The sequence below is a fragment of the Hemicordylus capensis genome, chromosome 13 (assembly GCF_027244095.1).
Source record: "Hemicordylus capensis ecotype Gifberg chromosome 13, rHemCap1.1.pri, whole genome shotgun sequence".
In the NCBI taxonomy this organism is placed as follows: Eukaryota; Metazoa; Chordata; class Lepidosauria; order Squamata; family Cordylidae; genus Hemicordylus; species Hemicordylus capensis.
Genome location: NC_069669.1, coordinates 14,908,517 through 14,926,138, shown reverse-complemented (window position 1 = coordinate 14,926,138; position 17,622 = coordinate 14,908,517). Strand labels below are relative to the sequence as shown.

Genomic DNA, 17,622 nt, shown 5'->3' with positions numbered 1-17,622 from the left:
GAACACCTGCATGTTTGCATGCAGAAGGTCGAGCATTCATAGAGAATTAACAGTCTTTTAATCACATGGCTTCGTTATGATTATATTAAAATATCTGTACATGATCCTTGGATTCTCTGTTCATGCTCACATATATCGTTGAATCCATACAGGATTTGGTTTCTCTTGCATGCAGAAGGTGCCACGTTCCCTCCCTGGCAGCATCTCCAAGATAGGGCTGAGAGAGAGCCCTGACTGCAACTTTGGAGAAGCCACTGCCAGTCTGGGTAGACAAGACTGAGCCAGATGGTCCAGTGGTCTGACTCGGTATATGGCCGCTTCCTAAGTTCCTATGTAAATGTGCTCAGTTTATAGAGCTGCACAGTTTGGATGGGCTGGGTGTTGCCAAGACGAGGTCAACCTCAGCTGCCAGGTAAGCCCCCCCACTGCGCACGCACACACACACACACACACACACACACACACACACACACTCCATACAGGGCCCACCAGTGGGAGCCCTTCCACCCTGGAGCTGGCCTTGTGCCCACTTCCCTCCCTCTCTCCCAGTAGCTGCCTGTAGCTCTCCACCCATTACACCAATGGAGATCCAGCAGAGACCCCAACCCAATCCACTCCCCAAGCCTCTCCAGCTTCCCATAAATGGAAACAGGGACACCCTCCCTACCACCCCAGTGTTTATGATGCTGCCTTGGCCTACCCTATTGCTAGTAGTGTCAACTAGGCAGAGGCTCTGTCCTGCCTATGATCTAGAATCGCTGGTCCTCCACGGAGAGAAGAACCAAGGTGCTCTCGATTCTTTAAGTGAAAGGGAGAGTGGAGCGACACCAGAGCCCCACGACGCATTATCTTCTGTTCAGCATCGACCTCAGCAGCTGGAGTATGTGCAGTGGCAGGCGGCTTTAATGGTTGAGCGCATGCCTTATCGTGCATGTGCTGCGCATTAGATCTGCCTACTCCATCCACTCAGAGATTGCCTTCCCAGGGAGGGAGAGAAACCCTGAAAAGTGACACTCTAATATCTTGCAAAAGCAACGTTTTCAAAGGACATGCTCAGAAGCCAAAATGGGGCCTGGGGATGTCAGAAGCTGCCTTATAGCAAGTCAGACCATGGGTCCACCTGGCCCTGTATTGTCTGCACGGATGACAGAGGCTCACCATGGTTTCAGGTGTCTTTCCCAGCCCTACCTGGAGATGCTGCCAAGGATTGAACCTGGGACCTCCTACATGCAACATGCAGATGTTCTTTTACTGAACTGTGACCCCACCCACTATGGGGAATCTCTTACAGAGCTCACATGTGGTCTCCCATCCAAATACAAACTGAGGGGGACCCCGCTTAGCAAAGGGGACAATTCATGCTCGCTACTGTAAGACCAGCTCTCCTCCCCAAAGAAGCTTCCAACAGGGACATGTTTGAAAGGGGTGGTGGCCAAAACACTATGGCAGTAGGGACAGTCGGAGGGAAAATGAGTTGAGCATCCTGGAACAGTGCAGTCTACATTAATTCCATCAGTTTTGCCTCAAGAGAGGACTGTGCTTTCTATGGTACCTTACTGCCACTTCCTTCCTTCAGGAGCCTTGACGGTGCACCCTTTTTGCCCCACTTGTTGGCTTGCTTGCTGCCCCCACACCCACCCCACAAGCTAGCTAAAAGATGCACACCACCTGACCAGCGACCAGCTTGGCTTTGGCTGCCGGATGGTCTTCTTCTCTCACTCTGCAATATCAGCAGCTCCCCACCTCCCCTCCCCGAATCCAGTCTATAAATTCCTCTCATCTTTCAGAGTACATAAAAAAAAAATCAATCTAATTATACAGCAAACATTAATTATAGCCGAAAGACCATTGGAAGGGAATCGATCGGGAGGAAAGCACTAATCGCCAGTTAGTCGCAAAAATTGACAAAGCAGCAAGGGGTCGAAGAGGGGTTGGGGGGAGAGATGGGGAGGGAAGTGTGGCAAGGGGGCAGGAGAGCACAGGCACTTTCGGGAAACCCGAATCGGGGTGTGTCTTGAAATGAATGAATTCGTGGCGCGAAGGTGCACACCTGTAGGAAGGCCGAGTTGGAAAACGTGGAGAAAGTGACCACTCAAGTTACCAGGGGGTTGAAACACCATCCCTATAGGGCAGGGGTTCCCAACTTGTAGTGCTCCAGATCTTGCTGAATTCCAGCTCCCATCAATACACTGTAGCTGGGGATGATGGGAACTGTAGTCCAGCAACATCTGAAGTACCATAGGTTGAGAGCCCCAGTTATAGGGAAAGGCTAAAGCAATTGGGACTCAGTGGATTAAAAAAAAGGGAAGGGAAGGAAGAGATAACTCTGACTTGCAAAATTACGCAGGGTGTGAAGAATGGGGATAGATGTTTCCCTTTTCTCTCTTACGACTAGCTCACCCAGTGAAAGTGATTGGCAGGAAATCCAGGACAACCAAACTCCGTCACCCATCAGGTAATGTATGGAACTGACTGTGCAAAACCTGGCAATGGCCTAGATGTCTTTGAAAGGGGGTTGGACAAATGCATGGAGGAGAGCTCTAGGACTTAGTCAGGGTAGGTTGGCGAGGAGAGCTGGTCTTGCGGTAGCGAGCATGAATGGGAGCCTTTGCTAAGCAGGGTCCACCTTGGTTTGCATTTGGATGGGCGACTACATGTGAGCACTGTGAGATATTCTCCTCAGGGGATGGGGCTGTGGCTCAGTGGAAGACCATCTGCTTTGCATGCAGAAGGTCCCGAGTTCAGTCCCTGGCAGCTTCTCCAGGTAGGGCTGGGAGAGACGCCCGCCTGAAGCCTTGGAGAAGTCACTGCCAGTATGTATAGAAAATATTAAGCTAGATGGACCATGGGTCTGACTCTGTATAAGGCAGCTTCTTATGTTCCTATTTATTATCATTTCATTTTGTTGTTGTTGTTATTGTTGTTGTCATTCTCTTTATACACAGTCTACCAGATGTTATTGACTGGATTTGGTAAGTTAATTATCGAGCCCTTTCCAAGGGTCTAGAATAACTAAAGAAAAATTAAAGGTAGTGTCGTAGTATTTGTGCTGTCCCAAGTAGTGTGGCCTTCTGTAGTTGATGTAAATCAACTACAGAATCATATTATTATTACTTGTTTACACAGTCAGACAGGTGTTATTGACTGGTTTGTTTTATCCAGTCATCAAGTCCTTCCCAAGGACCTGGGATGGCTGAATTTTATTGTCAATGTTGTTGCTGTTTTTATAGATATCGTCACAGAATATAGGCTGTTCCCAGTAAAGCTGCTTTTTGTAATTGGCTGGTGGTGATTTCTGTGGCCCCTATGGTGTTGAGGTGCTCTTCAAGGTCTTTTGGAACTGCACCCAGGGCGCCAATGACCACTGGGATTATTCTGGTCTTTTTCTTCCACAGCCTTTCAATTTCAATTTGTAGATCTTTGTATTTTGTGATTTTTTTCTATTTCTTTTTCTTCTATTCTGCTATTATTATTATTATTATTATTATTATTATTATTATTATTATTATTATTCAGTTTTTCAACAAAAGAAAAGTTCTCAAAGGAGTTTACAAAGGAAAAAGAATGAGGAGGTATTGCAATCCCAGAAGAAACACAAGGGAGTCCCAGCAACAGCCACTGGAAGGGACACTATGCTGACGCTGAATAGGTACAGTTGCTCTCTCACTGCCAAGGGGTGGTCCTTTCATGAGGCAAAGCAAGGCAGTTGCCTCAGGTGGCAGATTTCTGGGGCACCAGCAGGGTGGCAAAATGCGCCCCACCCCCTACCATCAAAGCAGCTATTTAAGACCCATCTGACCAGTATTCCCTGTAAGAGGGATTCCCAGATGTTGTGGACTACAACTCCCAGAATCCCCAGCTGCAATGGCCTTTGGCCATTGACCCTTGCAAGCTTTGCCAGGAGGGTCTCTCCGCACACTCCGTGCAGAGCTTGCAAGAAGCATGAAGAGAGAAGTGGAGGCTGCTGGCCACCTGCCTTCCTCCCTGCCTCCTGTGCCACTTCCAAGGCTTGCAAGGGTTGGTTTTGAAAGGGAGCTGCCCCCCATCTTGGTCAGGGGGCCAGGCAGCCTTTGGTACCTGGCCTCAAGTGCCACAACCCTTGGGCCACCCCTGGCCTGCTGAATCTAAGAGTGCCACCACTTGAAAAGGGGCCTCTCTGACCGGCTAGGGGTGATTTGCCTTGATGGCCATGTGGTCATCTCCTGGACGTTAGTCTGATCTCCTGGACTCTCTGTAGGCCTCTGCAGAATGCTGGGACTGATAGACCTTGAGCCTGATCCTCAGGGCTGTCTGCGGGGCATAGTGTTTGCATGTCCCTGTCGGTTAGGCATGCTGTAGTTCACCACACAATATGAGAAGCTGCCCCATACCCAGTGAGAGCTTTGGTCCATTGAGCTCCATATTGGCCATTCTGACTGGCAGCAGCTCTCTGAAGAGTCAGAGAAGGTTCTTCCCTACACCTTCATGAACTTAGCATGGTCAGGTTCTTGATTGCATGGAAAAGCCTATATGTGGACAACTGAACTCAGGCAGGAACCCTTTTCCGACCTTCCACTGGCCACATCCAGGTAGGAGCCAGACGGCCTGATCCTGCTTTCCACTCCCAATGGAAGCTCTGAGCAGGGTGACTCCCTCTAAATACGGAAGCTCTGTGAGCTATCATGACAAATAAGCCACTGGTGAGTCCATAGCCCGCAAAGGGGGCAGTGAGGGTGGGGCAAGAATCTGCAGTTTCTTCACGCATGTGTTTGTGTAGGAGGGCTGTGCAGTGTTGGATTGGGGACTTTTGAAACTTCCCAATCAATGTCCCCTCTAACAGGAATCCCCAGATGTTATTGACTACAACTCCCACAATCCCCAGCCAAAGGCCATTGCAGCTGGGGATGCTGGGAGTTGTAGTGAACAACATCTGGGAATCCCTGTTAGAAGGAACACTGTTTCAGAGGACATCGGAGAACTTCCTGATCCAAGGGAACCCATATCAGTTCAGACTTCTCTGACCTCCCTTCCAGGGGAAATGGAGCTTTCCGGAGCTCCAAATGGTGGCAAAAGTCTGGCCTTTTTTCTTTTTCTTTTTTGTTATTGCGGCTAGTGGGGATGGGGAATACTCCACTTTCTGTCCTCTATCAGCCTGCCTGCCCGTGCATATCTCTTTTTTTAAATAAAAGGTGGTTTTTTTTAAGCCAATTTTTCACTCACAAGTGGCCAATTTCCGAATTTTCCAGATTTCTCCTGCAATGCTCTGATGTTACATCACTTCCCTGCGAATCTCTGGTATTAGGTTCCTTTCCTTCCAGATTCACAGTGAGTGTCCCAGTTACTTTTACAAATCGATTTAAAAGTTGGTCAGGAAAAGACCAATCTCAACCCCAACATTCTGAAGGGTCCAAAGGGCTTCAAACCAACACTTGTGGGATCGGATTAGATCGGGTCGGACCCGATCCCGACATTTGTGTTTGTGCACAGCCTGCTCATTCTCCCATCTGAGCCAGAGGCTGTAAGGTGAAGCGAGCACACAACTTTGTAATACACGAGCAGCCGTGTGGGAAAGGCTGGTGCCTTTGGTTGTTGAGTGGTATTTAAACATGCTTTGGGCCGGCCTGCCTGTGTGAGAATTAGGGCCACTGAAGCATCCTTCTTTGTAGCTTTTCCCCATCCAATGAGTCCCCTCTCCCAGGAACCCTTATGCAAACGAGATCCCACTTCCGCCTGCTTCTTACCAGCAACTGTCTGTCTCAAATTGCCCTCTCTGGAGCGTTCACCTCGCTGCCCTCTCTAAGATGTGGGTCACAGATGCCTCTTCTAATTGTGCACTCCAGAGCTTGTCAAAATCTCAGGCTCTGGGGAAAAGGCCTGGAGCAGAGGTTGGATTTCTTGCAGTTAGGAAACCGGGAGCAGGCTGACAAAATGAAGCTTAGCTTTTGTGAGCGGGTCTGATTTCCACTGGAGGGCCCGACGGCCGTCAGTTAAATGCTTCATTGTGCTGTATTTTCACCTGCCTCATTTTATGAGTGGGAGAAAAATTATCTGCTTTCTCCACTCCATCATTGTCCAAACCTTGATTATGTACCCCCTTCATAGGACAGGTTGACAGCCATGATCTTTACAGTAGAGGTTCTCAACCTTGGATCCCCATAGGAACATAGGAAGCTGGATTCTTCTGAGTCAGATCATTGGTCCATCAAGCTGAAGGCTGCTCAGCTCTGGCCCTCCTGCAGATGTTGGCCTACAACTCCCATAATCCCTGGCTATTGGCCACTGTGGCTGGGGATTATGGGAGTTGTAGTCCAAAAACAGCTGGGGGGGCCAAAGTTGAGCAGGCCTGCTAGCTTGATATTGTATACACTGACTGGTAACAGCTCTCCAAGGTTTCAGGCAAGAATCTTGCCCAACCTTATCAAGACATGCCGGGGATTGAACCTGGAACCTTCCTCATGAAAAGCAAATGCTCTACCACTGAGCTAAAGTCCCATCCCCAGATACGGTTGGACTGCAATTTCCATCACCCCCTGCCACAATGGTTGCTGGGGGTGATGGGAGTGGTAGTCCAGCCTCTGGGGACCTAAGGCTTGGGAACCCCTAACCAATACCTGTGTTAATGCGGAGGGTGGGAGGAACTGAGGTGGAGATCACTGGGGATTTGTGGGCTTGGCTTCTCCTTGGCTCCGTCACAAGCAGCTGCATTGCAAGTGTGGAAATCACAACCCTGTGGGTGCAGCAGGCTCTTTTTCTTGGTGGGAGAGTTTAGGTGCTTTGGGATGTTTTGATGTTTTTGCGGTCGTAATTGATTTTAATGCGATTTTATGGAATTTTATTGTAGCAACATTTGTAAATTGCCTTGGGATGCCTTTTATGAAAGATGGTATGCAAATTGAACAGTAAATAAATAAAATGGTTCTTTCACAGCTCAGCTAGGGGATTTAGGAACATAGGAACACAGAAGCTGCCATATACTGAGTCAGACCATTGGTCTATCCAGCTCAGTATTGTCTTCAAAGACTGGCAGCGGCTTCTCCAAGGTTGCAGGCCAAAATCTCTCTCAGCCCTATCTCAGAGAAGCGAGGGAGGAAACTTTAAACCTCCTGCTTCTGCTCTTCCCACAGCGGCTCCATCCCCTGAAGGGAATATTTTTCAGTGTTCACACTTCTAGTCTCCCATTCATATGCAACCAGGGCAGACCCTGCTTAGCTAAGGGGACAGGTCATGATTGCTACCACATGGCCAGCTCTCCTCTCCTTTGAACCTAGGTTCCATGGCTATGAACTCCAATGGCTATACGAAACCTCCATGTTCAGGGGCACTATACCAACCAATACTATTTGCCAGGAAAGGACTATTGCCGTTACTCCTCATTTGTGGGCTTCCCAGATGCACCCCAGTGTGACAGACAGGATGTTAGTTCAGTGATTCCCAACCTGAGATCACCCAGATATTGCTGAACTACAACTCCCATCATCCCCAGCTACAATGTATTGGAGGACCACAATGTGCCAGGGACCCCTGTGCCAGATGAGTTTGGGGTCTGATCCAACAGGCTGCCCAATGACGTCTCTAGCCACTACACCACCCTGTCCTTACCTTGTGGCATGCAGCCAAGGAAAGCCTGCCACTTTTCTTCGGAGACAAGCAGATGTGACAGCTCAGTCTCTGCAGAGCTTTTTAAGTTTTGAGCCCCCTCTCCCGCCGCCACCACCGACGCTATCCTTTTTCTGTTTTCTATTTCTAGGCCACCAAGCAATCAAGGAGAAGTGGATTGAGGCATCTGCCAAGCCGCACGGCCAGTGCCAAGCACCTTCCGAGATGTCAGCTGGAAATCCCTGAGTGGCCAGAAAATGCCTAGTGGCCAACAGCTTTATTATCACGGTAAGAAAGGATGTCGAAACAACTAATCCCAATAAATGGACGGCGGCAGTACATTGTAGAGAGGGGAGGTGTGTTGCATAGTGATGCCTCTGTTGTGCCCGAAAATGCTGCTGCAAGGGTGACCTGGGGGCCAGGAGCCCTGGGAAACTGCATTTACCAGGGGCCCTACTTCCTGAAATACTGATGTGAGCATGCTTAGTAGTTTCAGTTGCCCCTGTTATGCTAAAAAAAAAAAATGCAGCTGCTGAACGGGATACTGGGAACCCTGGGGAACCCTATTTCCCTGGGCCCCTACTGCTGAAAATGCTGATGTTAGCATACTTGGTAGTATCCCAGCTGCCCTTATACTACATTTCCCAAGGCTCTTGGTCAGACACACTGCTCTGAAGCATATTCAGCATGTTCCAGGTGCCATTATGCTACATTTCCCAGGAGTCCTGACCTCTGAGGTGTGGTTGCAGGAGAATTCTTGGGCATAATGGAGGCCTCGGTGCCAATCCTGTTCACTAAAACAACATGGGAGGAAAGGTGTGGTGGGGATGCTGGGAAGTGTGGAGGGTCAGATTGGAGGTGGTGGGCTCCGTCATGGTCTTGACCATCTCACGGGGGGGACACAGGACCAAACTTTTGAATGGCCCTAATATAGCACTTGTCTTTTTCTTTTTCTTTTTCTTAACATGTGAGTTGCTTGTTGTTAGTGAGTTGAGTGAACTAGTGAGTTGCTAGTATGAGGAATTAGGATTGACCTGATTCCTCAGACTCTCTAGAACAGGGGTAGGCCACTTTGGCACTCCCACAGTTATGGCTGGGGATGATGAGAGTTGTAGTTCCACAACCACAGGAGGAGTCTAAAGTCACTAATATTGTACTACAGCACCCGTGGAGAAAGAAGCATCAGAGAACTCGGTAAAGCTAATACAGGGGTGGGCAGACTTAGCCCAGCTGCTGTTGTTAAACTACAATTCTTTCCCCTGCCACAATTATTGTGGCAGGGGAAGATGGGAGTTGTAGTTCAACAACCGCTGGAGGGCCAAGCTTGCCCACCCCTGGGCTAGGAGCTCTCTCCCCTGCTCTGTGCAGGGGCCTCCACTGCTGCCCTCCTTTCTGGAAGAGATCAGGGAGGTTGCTGATGAGATCCAGGGTTCGGGGCCATTCTGGGGAGCCCATGGACATCCCTAGTCTCAGGGTCTCTGCTATTCCTGGAGAGAAACACTCAGGTCTGGATAGACACCACTACTAGGAGGAGGGTCTAGAGAGAGCTTTGATTCATGGCTAAGGAGTGCTGGTGTCTGTGTGGACACGCTGGAGGCAGACTCCATGTATACGGTCCCTAGTACACAGAGTCTAAGCATGTGTGTACTAGAGTCTAGTAGACAGACGCTTAGACTCGGTATAGCAGGGTCTGTATACACAGAGTCTCTCTAGACACTAGATTCTAAGTCATGCCTACGTACTTTGTGTCTATGTAGACACTTTATGCACGCGAGCGTGTGTATACACACACACACACACAAAATTCTGTCTCTATATGTGTCTATAACACTGAGAATAAAATGTATTTAGTATATATAGATGAGGCTGTGTCTCTCTCTCTCTTTACTAAGTGTCTTTAGCTATAGAGCTATTAATTGATTGATGAAGTGCCGTCAAGTCAGTGTCGACAGCGACCACATAGATAGATTCTCTCCAGGATGATCTGTCTTCAGCTTGGCCTTTAAGGTCTCTGTCAGTGGTGCATTCATTGCTGTCGTCATCGAGTCCATCCACCTTGCTGCTGGTCGTCCTCTTCTTCTCTTTCCTTCCACTTTCCCCAGCATGATGGACTTCTCAAGGGAGCTGGGTCTTTGCATCATGTGTCCCAAGTATGATAGTTTGAGCCTAGTCATTTGTGCCTCAAGTGGAAATTCTAGATTGATCTGTTCTATGATCCATTTGTTTGTGATCCATTTGCTATAGACGTGTCTGTATAGAAACAACTCTAGTACACAGAAAGTCTAGATACAAGTACAAATAGACACTTTATTCTTAGAGTATATATATACATATTTTACTTAGTATCTATATATAGATGGGAAGTATAAGTGTCTATATACATGTACATGTGGTCATTTAGTGTCTACTTGTATATAGACACTCACCTGGAGTCTGTATAAATGTCTAGATATAGACTCTTAATATGTATAATTAATATAGGTAAAGTGTGCCATCGAGTCACACTTTGGTTGCCGTCAAGACAACCCTGTGGTTGTCTTTGGTAGAATACAGGAGGGCTTGACCATTGCCATCTCCCACTCAGTAGGAGATGATGCCTTTCAGCATCTTTCCTATATCGCTGCTGCCCGATAGAGGTGTTTCCCATAGTCTGGGAAACATACCAGTGGGGATTCGAACTGGCAACCTCTGGCTTGATAATCAAGTCATACAAAATGTCAGCTGACTAAGTTCTTCATTGAGGACTGTCAAGTTCTACGGGTGGGGAAGGTCAGGGTCAGGTTCAAGATCGGACTGTGTTCTGCAGTTGCGGGATGCCAGGGTCAAGCAGTGGACTTGACGAGAGGGTAGGGGGCTGTCCGTTGCCCCGGTCTCTCCCTCCAGGGCCCTCTCCCGCAGCCCTTGCAGGCCTTCCTGGTGTCCATATGCAGCAAGACAAACAAGCGGGCGTTTGCTCAAGAGCTGGCCACGGCATGCAGGCAGCCTCCACCCCCGGCGGCTGCCTCTTTCCCTTTCATCCGACCAGACCCAGGCCCACTGCAGTCAGCTGCTGCAGGCTGGCCACACTCCGCCTTCAGTCCCCGGCTGCAGCATGGGTTGGGGGACCAGAGTCCCACCCGGGAGTCCAGGGGGATGGGCCACCCCTAAATGCGACCCCTGGTTTCTAGTCTGCCTTTAACCAAAAGAACCACCACCTTTTGGACTTGTAAATCAGCAGAAGAGGCTACTGTAGAGCACAGGAATCCAGCGTGCAGAGGACGGTTAATCGTGCAGAATTGCAGAGAAGGTCAGAGTCACAAAGCATAGGTATTATTATTATTATATTTATATCCCGCTCTTCCTCCAAGGAGCCCAGAGCGGTGTACTACATACTTAAGTTCCTCCTCACAACAACCCTGTGAAGTCGGTTAGGCTGAGAGAGAAGTGACTGGCCCAGAGTCACCCAGCAAGTCTCATGGCTGAATGGGGATTTGAACTCGGGTCTCCCCGGTCCTAGTCCAGCACTCTAACCACTACACCACGCTGGCTAGGTATGTGGCAACCATGTCCCTGAAATCCTTGTCTGTGAAATGGGAAGGACATTCACCAGTTGCTTTCCCAGCACATCCACCAGAGCAGCCTGAACAGGAAGGAACCGGTCCTATCAGATGGAAAGGAAGCCGCGGCATGTGAGAGAGATGATAATGGGTCCCAGTAGGGTTGCAGCACTGCTTCCTGCTGTGAGACTCACACAAGGCTTTTAGTAAATTAAAGACTTCACTCCCTGACAAGTGAGCGGTGATAGGGATCTACAAGTACCACTCTGGCCCTGACTGCTGCCTCTGATGCAAGTCGGAATGTGTCTGCTCCTTCCTGTGCTCTCGGGGCTGGGATTGAGAACGGTCATGCCCACGAAGCAGGGGGCTCTCCTTTGCCGGAGGCAAGTAGAGGTGGCTACCTAGGACAGCTGTTGGCAGGGCAGGAATGCAGACAGTGAGAAAGTCTGAGGAGCACCTCCTCAATATGTGGTGTGTGTGTGTGCGTGTGCGCGGGTGGGAGGGAGATGTGGGTTATTAGGTTTGGCAGGGGGAGACTCTTGAAACGCTATGGGGGAATCTGTACCCCTGGGGGTGGGAGTGCATTTCCTGCAGCAGCAGATGGGAACCCAAAAAAAGTACCTTCTATTGCCACCATGGGACCTCCTGTTCAGGAAAAAACAAGACATGGATTTCGGGGAGGCGAGAAGCTTCAAGAAAGGAGGGGTGGGCCTTTCATAGGGAGCTGCCTTCTACCGAGTCAGACCCTTGGGCTGTCTAACTCAGTATTGTCTACCCAGACTGGCAGGGAGGGCTCCAAGAGAGGGCTGAGAGAGACTCCTGCCTGCAACCTTAGAGAAGCCGCTGCCAGTCTGTGAAGACAATACTGAGCTAGATGGACCAAGGGTCTGACTTGGTATAATGATACACAAAGAGCCCTCCTAAACACAGATATATGTATTATGGCTTTATCTTTGTTTGTTACTGCATTTAGAATTAGGATTTATACTGCCTGGAGTCTGCAAAATCTGAATTCTTGCTTCATAAAAGGTAGGTAACATACAGTATGATCTAAAAATGATCTGAATAAAACCTGTATAAATCCATCTCTCTCTCTCTCTCTCTCTCTCTCTCTCGAGAGAGAGAGAGAGAGAGAGAGAGAGAGAGAAATATCTATAAACATATAAAAACATTTTTAAAAGTCCAAAAAGGGCATTCCAATGGGAGTCCAAAGTTACACAGGAGTTAACTACTGTATCCATAATGTTTAAATCCAACAGTTTAAATCCTAATTATAAATGTATTAAACATAGATAAAGGCATAATACATTTTATGTTTAGGGGAGCTCATTGTGTATCAGTATACTTTTTTCCCAGACTCAGCAAGGTTCTGCATAGTTACTGACTCGGCATAGAGTAGCTTCCTATGTTCCTAATGGTCTGGGCGCTGAAGTAACATTCCTATAAGGAAAGGCTACAATATTGGTTTAGAACAGAGATTTCCCCTGCTAACTGAGCAAAGGCACCTTTTTAAAGTGGCGATTCTCTTTATTGAGCAGGGGGAGAGCAACTGGCCCTATCCATCCTTGGCACAACAACCTTCCAGTGGCTGTTGTTGGGGTCTCTCTTAACTTTTTTTTGGGGGGGTGAGCCCTTTGGGGACAGGGAGCCTTTTCATTTTCAGTTAGCAACCCCTGCTAACTGGGCAAAGAGGCACCTTTTTAACGTGGTGATTCTCTTTATTTAGCAGGGAGAGAGTAGCGGGCCCTATCCACCCCCAGCATAGCATCCTTCCAGTGACTGTTGCTGTCTATCTTATGTTTCTTTTAAAATTGTGAGCCATTTCAGGACAGGGTTCCATCTTATTTATTTATTATTTCTCTGTGTAAACTGCCCTGAGCCATTTTTGGAACGGTGCTATAGAAATTGAATTAAATAAATAATACATAAATTTATTTATTTATAGCTATGTGGACCACTTTCGGAAACTGTTGTTGAAAAGCGGTGTATAAATACTGGTAGTAATAGATTCCCAACCTCCTGTGCTCCTAAACTACAACAACTCCCATCATCCCCAGCCACAATTTGTGGCAGAGACAGGCCACGGTGGCCAAGGTTTAGAACGTGGCCGTTTGCCTGATGCCGTTGCAGCCGCACAGAAAGCAGACACAAAACAATCCATTCACAGTGCCGACTTTAAAATCTAAGTAGTTCATGAATAAATAAAAACCCCTTAAGTCTCAGAGCCATAATCTATATTTAATTAAGAAACTGACTAAACAGCTGAAGTTAAAAAAAAGGAAAGGAAAACAGGAAGAAACCTTGTGCAAGCGGGGTGGGAGGGAAAAGGGGGAATGATGGTTGCAAAAAGGCGCACTCAGTTCTTATAATCGCCAATATACGACAGAGCTGCTTCCTGTTCAAGGCCTTATCTTGAGTTGCGTGATCAAAGATCTGAATGGTGATGCGTCCAGGACTGGGTTCTTTGTAGCACATGTGCTCCAGCTCAGTGCATGCAGAGCACAGGCTTTGCATACAGAAGGTCCTCAGTTCAATCTTCGGGATCTACTTGATCCCAGTAGATCCCAGGGATCTACTTGGGGGTCCCAGGGATCTACTTGGGGATCCCAGGGATCTCCAAGTAGAAGACCATCCTCTCCATGGGAGGAGAGCTGGTCCTGGGACAGCAAGCATGACTTGTCCCCTTAGCTAAGCAGGGTCTGCCCTGGTTGCATATGAATGGGAGACTACATGTGAGCACTGTAAGATATTCCCCTTAGGGGATGGGGCTGCTCTGGGGAAAGCACCTGCATGATTGTCTACAGAAGGTTCCAAGTCCCCTCCGTGGCATCTCCAGATAGGGCTGGAAGAGATGCCCGCCTGCAACCTTGGAGAAGCTGCTGCCAGTCTGTGTAGACAATACCCAGCTAGATGGACCAATGGTCCATCAGTAGAAGGCAGCTTCCCATGTTCTTCACCTAAATGCAAAATCCCCCTGCCCCTACATTTGGCTAATTAATGTCCAAGTCTGTCTTAAAAAGCCATCTCTTCGTCAAGAAAAGTTGGATTCTACACTCCATATAAATTACGCCCCTGGAACCAATTTGTCTAACCTCCTCCTCCTCCTCCCTCGCACAAACAAGCTCTTCCTTTTTCTTCCCTCTAAGACAGTCAAGTTTTTCCGAGGGCTGCTTGGAAAAGATTTTTCCTTACATAGGAACATAGGAAGCTGCCTTAAACTGAGTCAAGCCTTTGGTCCATCTAGTTCAGTATTGTCTGCACAGACGGGCAGAGGCTCCCCAGGGTTTCCGGCAGGAGTCTCTCCCAGCCCTACCTGGAGATGCTGCCAAGGATTGAAATGGGGATCTTCTGCTTGCAAGCAGTTAATTAATTAATTAAAAATATGTATGCCCCGCTCCACTGGTGCACTACTGCTCAGGAAGCTCACAACGTTAATAGATACAATATACAGTGGGGGGAAATTAACAAACAGAAGGTCAGGCTGAAACCACATTTAAAACTACAAAGTTTAAAGGGTTCAAATTAAACGTTATTAGCAGAAAGCCAAGAACTAAGACCCTGCCAGATATAAGCAGCAGGTAAAATATTAATTTTTTAAAGGGTGAACTCTTTGTTCACCCAGGCTTTTAATTAGATATTGTCTTAATTGTGTTTTTAATAATTTTAACATTTTAAATTAACGAAAGAGCATTGCTCTTTCGTTAGCACTGGGAGCCATTTATTTTTCACCTCAACAAGCTCTTCCCATTCTTCCCAGCCTCCTCGGGCTCTCGGTATCGTGCTGCTCCGAGTCAGTTGTAACGGATCGGGCACAGCATGAGAATGACAGGTGTGGGTGGATAATATCTTTTAATCAGATATTGTCTTAGTTGTGTTTCTAATAATTTTAACATTTTAAATTTTAAATTGTTGTAAAGTTTTAACCTTTTTATTTGGTTTTTTTTGGTCATAAACCACCCACAGACTTGCATTTTGGGCAGTATACAAATGTGTTAAATAATTAAAATAAAAATAAAGAAAGAAAAAACTGAAGGATACTCTACACCAGGGATTCTCAACGTTGGGTCCCCGGATGTTATTGGACTTCAACTCCCATAATCCCCATCCCGAGTGGCCTTTGGTTGGGAATTATGGGAGTTGAAGTCCAATAACATCTGGGAACACAATGTTGCGAATCCCTGCTCTACACAGCCCCATAGTAAACTGCACACACAGAGACACCCATCCAGATGTACACCAAGGCAGACCCTGCTTAGCAAAGGGCTAGCGCAAGACCCACTCTCCTCCATTGTTCCCTCTAACAGGGATCCCCAGATGTTGTGGACTACAACTCCCAGAATCCCCAGCTGCAATGGCTTTTGCTTGGCGATTCTGGGAGTTGTAGTCCACGACATCTGGGGACCCCTGTTAGAGGCAACACTGCTCGCTTCCCCCTCCCTCTCCATGCTGCAACCAATGCAACCCCCCCAGCGTTAACACTCCTGCCTCTTTCCCTGGAAAAGCATACGGCTGCTTTGTGCTCATTCTTACGCATCGGTGCAAGGCTGTGTTTCACAACAACACGCCGTCCATCTGCTTCACATTATAAACAGGGCCTCCGATTTCCCAGTGCAAAACACCACACATTTCTACAAGGGCTGGGAGGACTGCTCTTTCGTCAGCACTGGGAGCCATTTATTTTTCACCTCAACAAGCTCTTCCCATTCTTCCCAGCCTCCTCAGGCTCTCGGTATCGTGCTGCTCCGAGTCAGTTGTATCGGCTCGGGCACAGCATGAGAATGACAGGTGTGGGTGGATATGCTCGCTGGCTGTGGAGTCCGGGGGTGGAAGTGGCAGGTGTGGTCAGGTGGTGGCTGGCATTTTTCTTCCTTCCCCGCAATAATCAAGGTGAGCTGTTTAGCGCCCCCGCCCCATTATAAAAATGGATGTTTGGCAGTGCATCAGTATCCAGGTATCACAAGGCTGCAGCTGAAATTACTCCCCATGTTTGGAGACTACCATATTTTCCAAAAAGAATTTCTTCTTGCCCACTTTCCAGCACCCTACAGAACACGCCTGAATGTTAGGAACATAGGAAGCTGCCTTAAACCGAGTCGGACCACTGGTCCACCTAACTCACGGTTGCCTACACTGACTGGCAGCAGCTCTCCAGAGTTACATGCAAGAGTCCTAAGACTGAGCAGGACTTCTTCTTCTTATTATTATTATCATCATTATTATTATTTACATTTTCTATCCCGCTCTTCCTCCAAGGAGCCCAGAGCGGTGTACAACATACTTCAGTTTCTCTTTCACAACAACCCTGTGAAGTAGGCTAGGCTGAGAGAGACGTGACTGGCCCAGAGTCCCCCAGCAAGTCTCATGGCTGAATGGGGATTTGAACTCGGGTCTCCCTGGTCCTAGTCCAGCACTCTAACCACTACACCATGCTGGTTCTTAGATGGAGCAGTGCTCTGGCAGCGTCCTATGTTCAACAATCCCATGGGACTATAGGAAGCTGCCTCATACGGAGTCAGACTATTGGTCCATCTTGCTTAATATTGTCACATCACTGACTGGCAGCGGCTCTCCAAGGTTTCAGGCAGGAGTCTCTCCCAGGCCCACCTGGAGATGCCATAGATTGAACCTGGGACCATCTGCAGGCAAGATCCACAGCCCCATCCCCTAAGGGGAACGATCTTACAGCGCTCACATATAGTCACCCATCCAAATGCAAGACAAAGCTGAGCCTGCTTAGCAAAGAGGACATGCTCACTACCACCAGACCAGCTCTCCGCCCCCATTCCTTTAAATTGCCCTCATCTGCCTTCACTCTCCATTCACCTCCGTGACGAAGCCATATCTGTTTCGACAAGTGAATTTCGGCCCATTAAATAACGGGCGCTAGTAACGGGCGCTCCGGGCCCCCCACTGCCATTCCCCCTCCCGCCGCCACCAGCCTGCATGCCACGGCCGGTCTCCCTGCCGGGCAAGGGCCTCAAAGTCTCCGCGGCCGCTGCCACCAACCACCCGCCAACCCTCCCAGCTGGCCGATTCCTCCTTACCCGTAAAAGTCCCTATTTTGAGAAGAAGAGAGGAGCTCGCAAGCAGAGCTCCTCTCTCTGAAAAGCTTCTTCCCGAACTGGCGCTTTGGGCGCAAAGGACGCCTATTGCATCCTTTGCGTCCATAGCGCCAGTTCGGGCATTGACTTTGCACAGAGAGGAGCTCTGCTTGCGAGCTTCTCTCTCCTTCTCTAAATATGGACTTTTACGGGTAAGGAGGAATCGGCCAGCTGGGAGGGCGGGCGGGTGGTTGGCGGCGGCCGCCGCAGGGGCAATTGCATGGGCCAATTTGGCCCTTAATCATGTGGGGGGGTTGAAAAGGAGGACTCAGGCAGCTGGGAGGGCGGGCGGGTGGCCGGTCGGCAGACATGGCTGCCCGTAGGGACGGGAGCGGAGGACTTTGGCAGCTGGGGGGACGGGCGGGCGGGCGGTGTCTGCGGCCACGGCAGGAATCGTTTGTGCCACATCA

General features: G+C 48.7%; 1 protein-coding gene and 1 long non-coding RNA gene across 7 annotated transcripts in view; one reads left to right on the top strand and one right to left on the bottom strand.

The window, feature by feature from the left end:
- ELFN1 (extracellular leucine rich repeat and fibronectin type III domain containing 1) overlaps positions 1 to 17,622 on the bottom strand; it is a 282,167-nt gene that overhangs the window by 31,688 nt on the left and 232,857 nt on the right. The gene's annotated exons all lie outside the window — the stretch shown is intronic.
- LOC128336472 (uncharacterized) overlaps positions 1 to 17,622 on the top strand; it is a 42,861-nt gene that overhangs the window by 9,504 nt on the left and 15,735 nt on the right. The window contains exons 3-6 of the long non-coding RNA XR_008311983.1: positions 2,396 to 2,455; positions 3,517 to 3,649; positions 5,226 to 5,304; positions 7,727 to 7,863. This is a non-coding gene — a long non-coding RNA (uncharacterized LOC128336472). The remainder of the gene's footprint in view (positions 1 to 2,395; positions 2,456 to 3,516; positions 3,650 to 5,225; positions 5,305 to 7,726; positions 7,864 to 17,622) is intronic.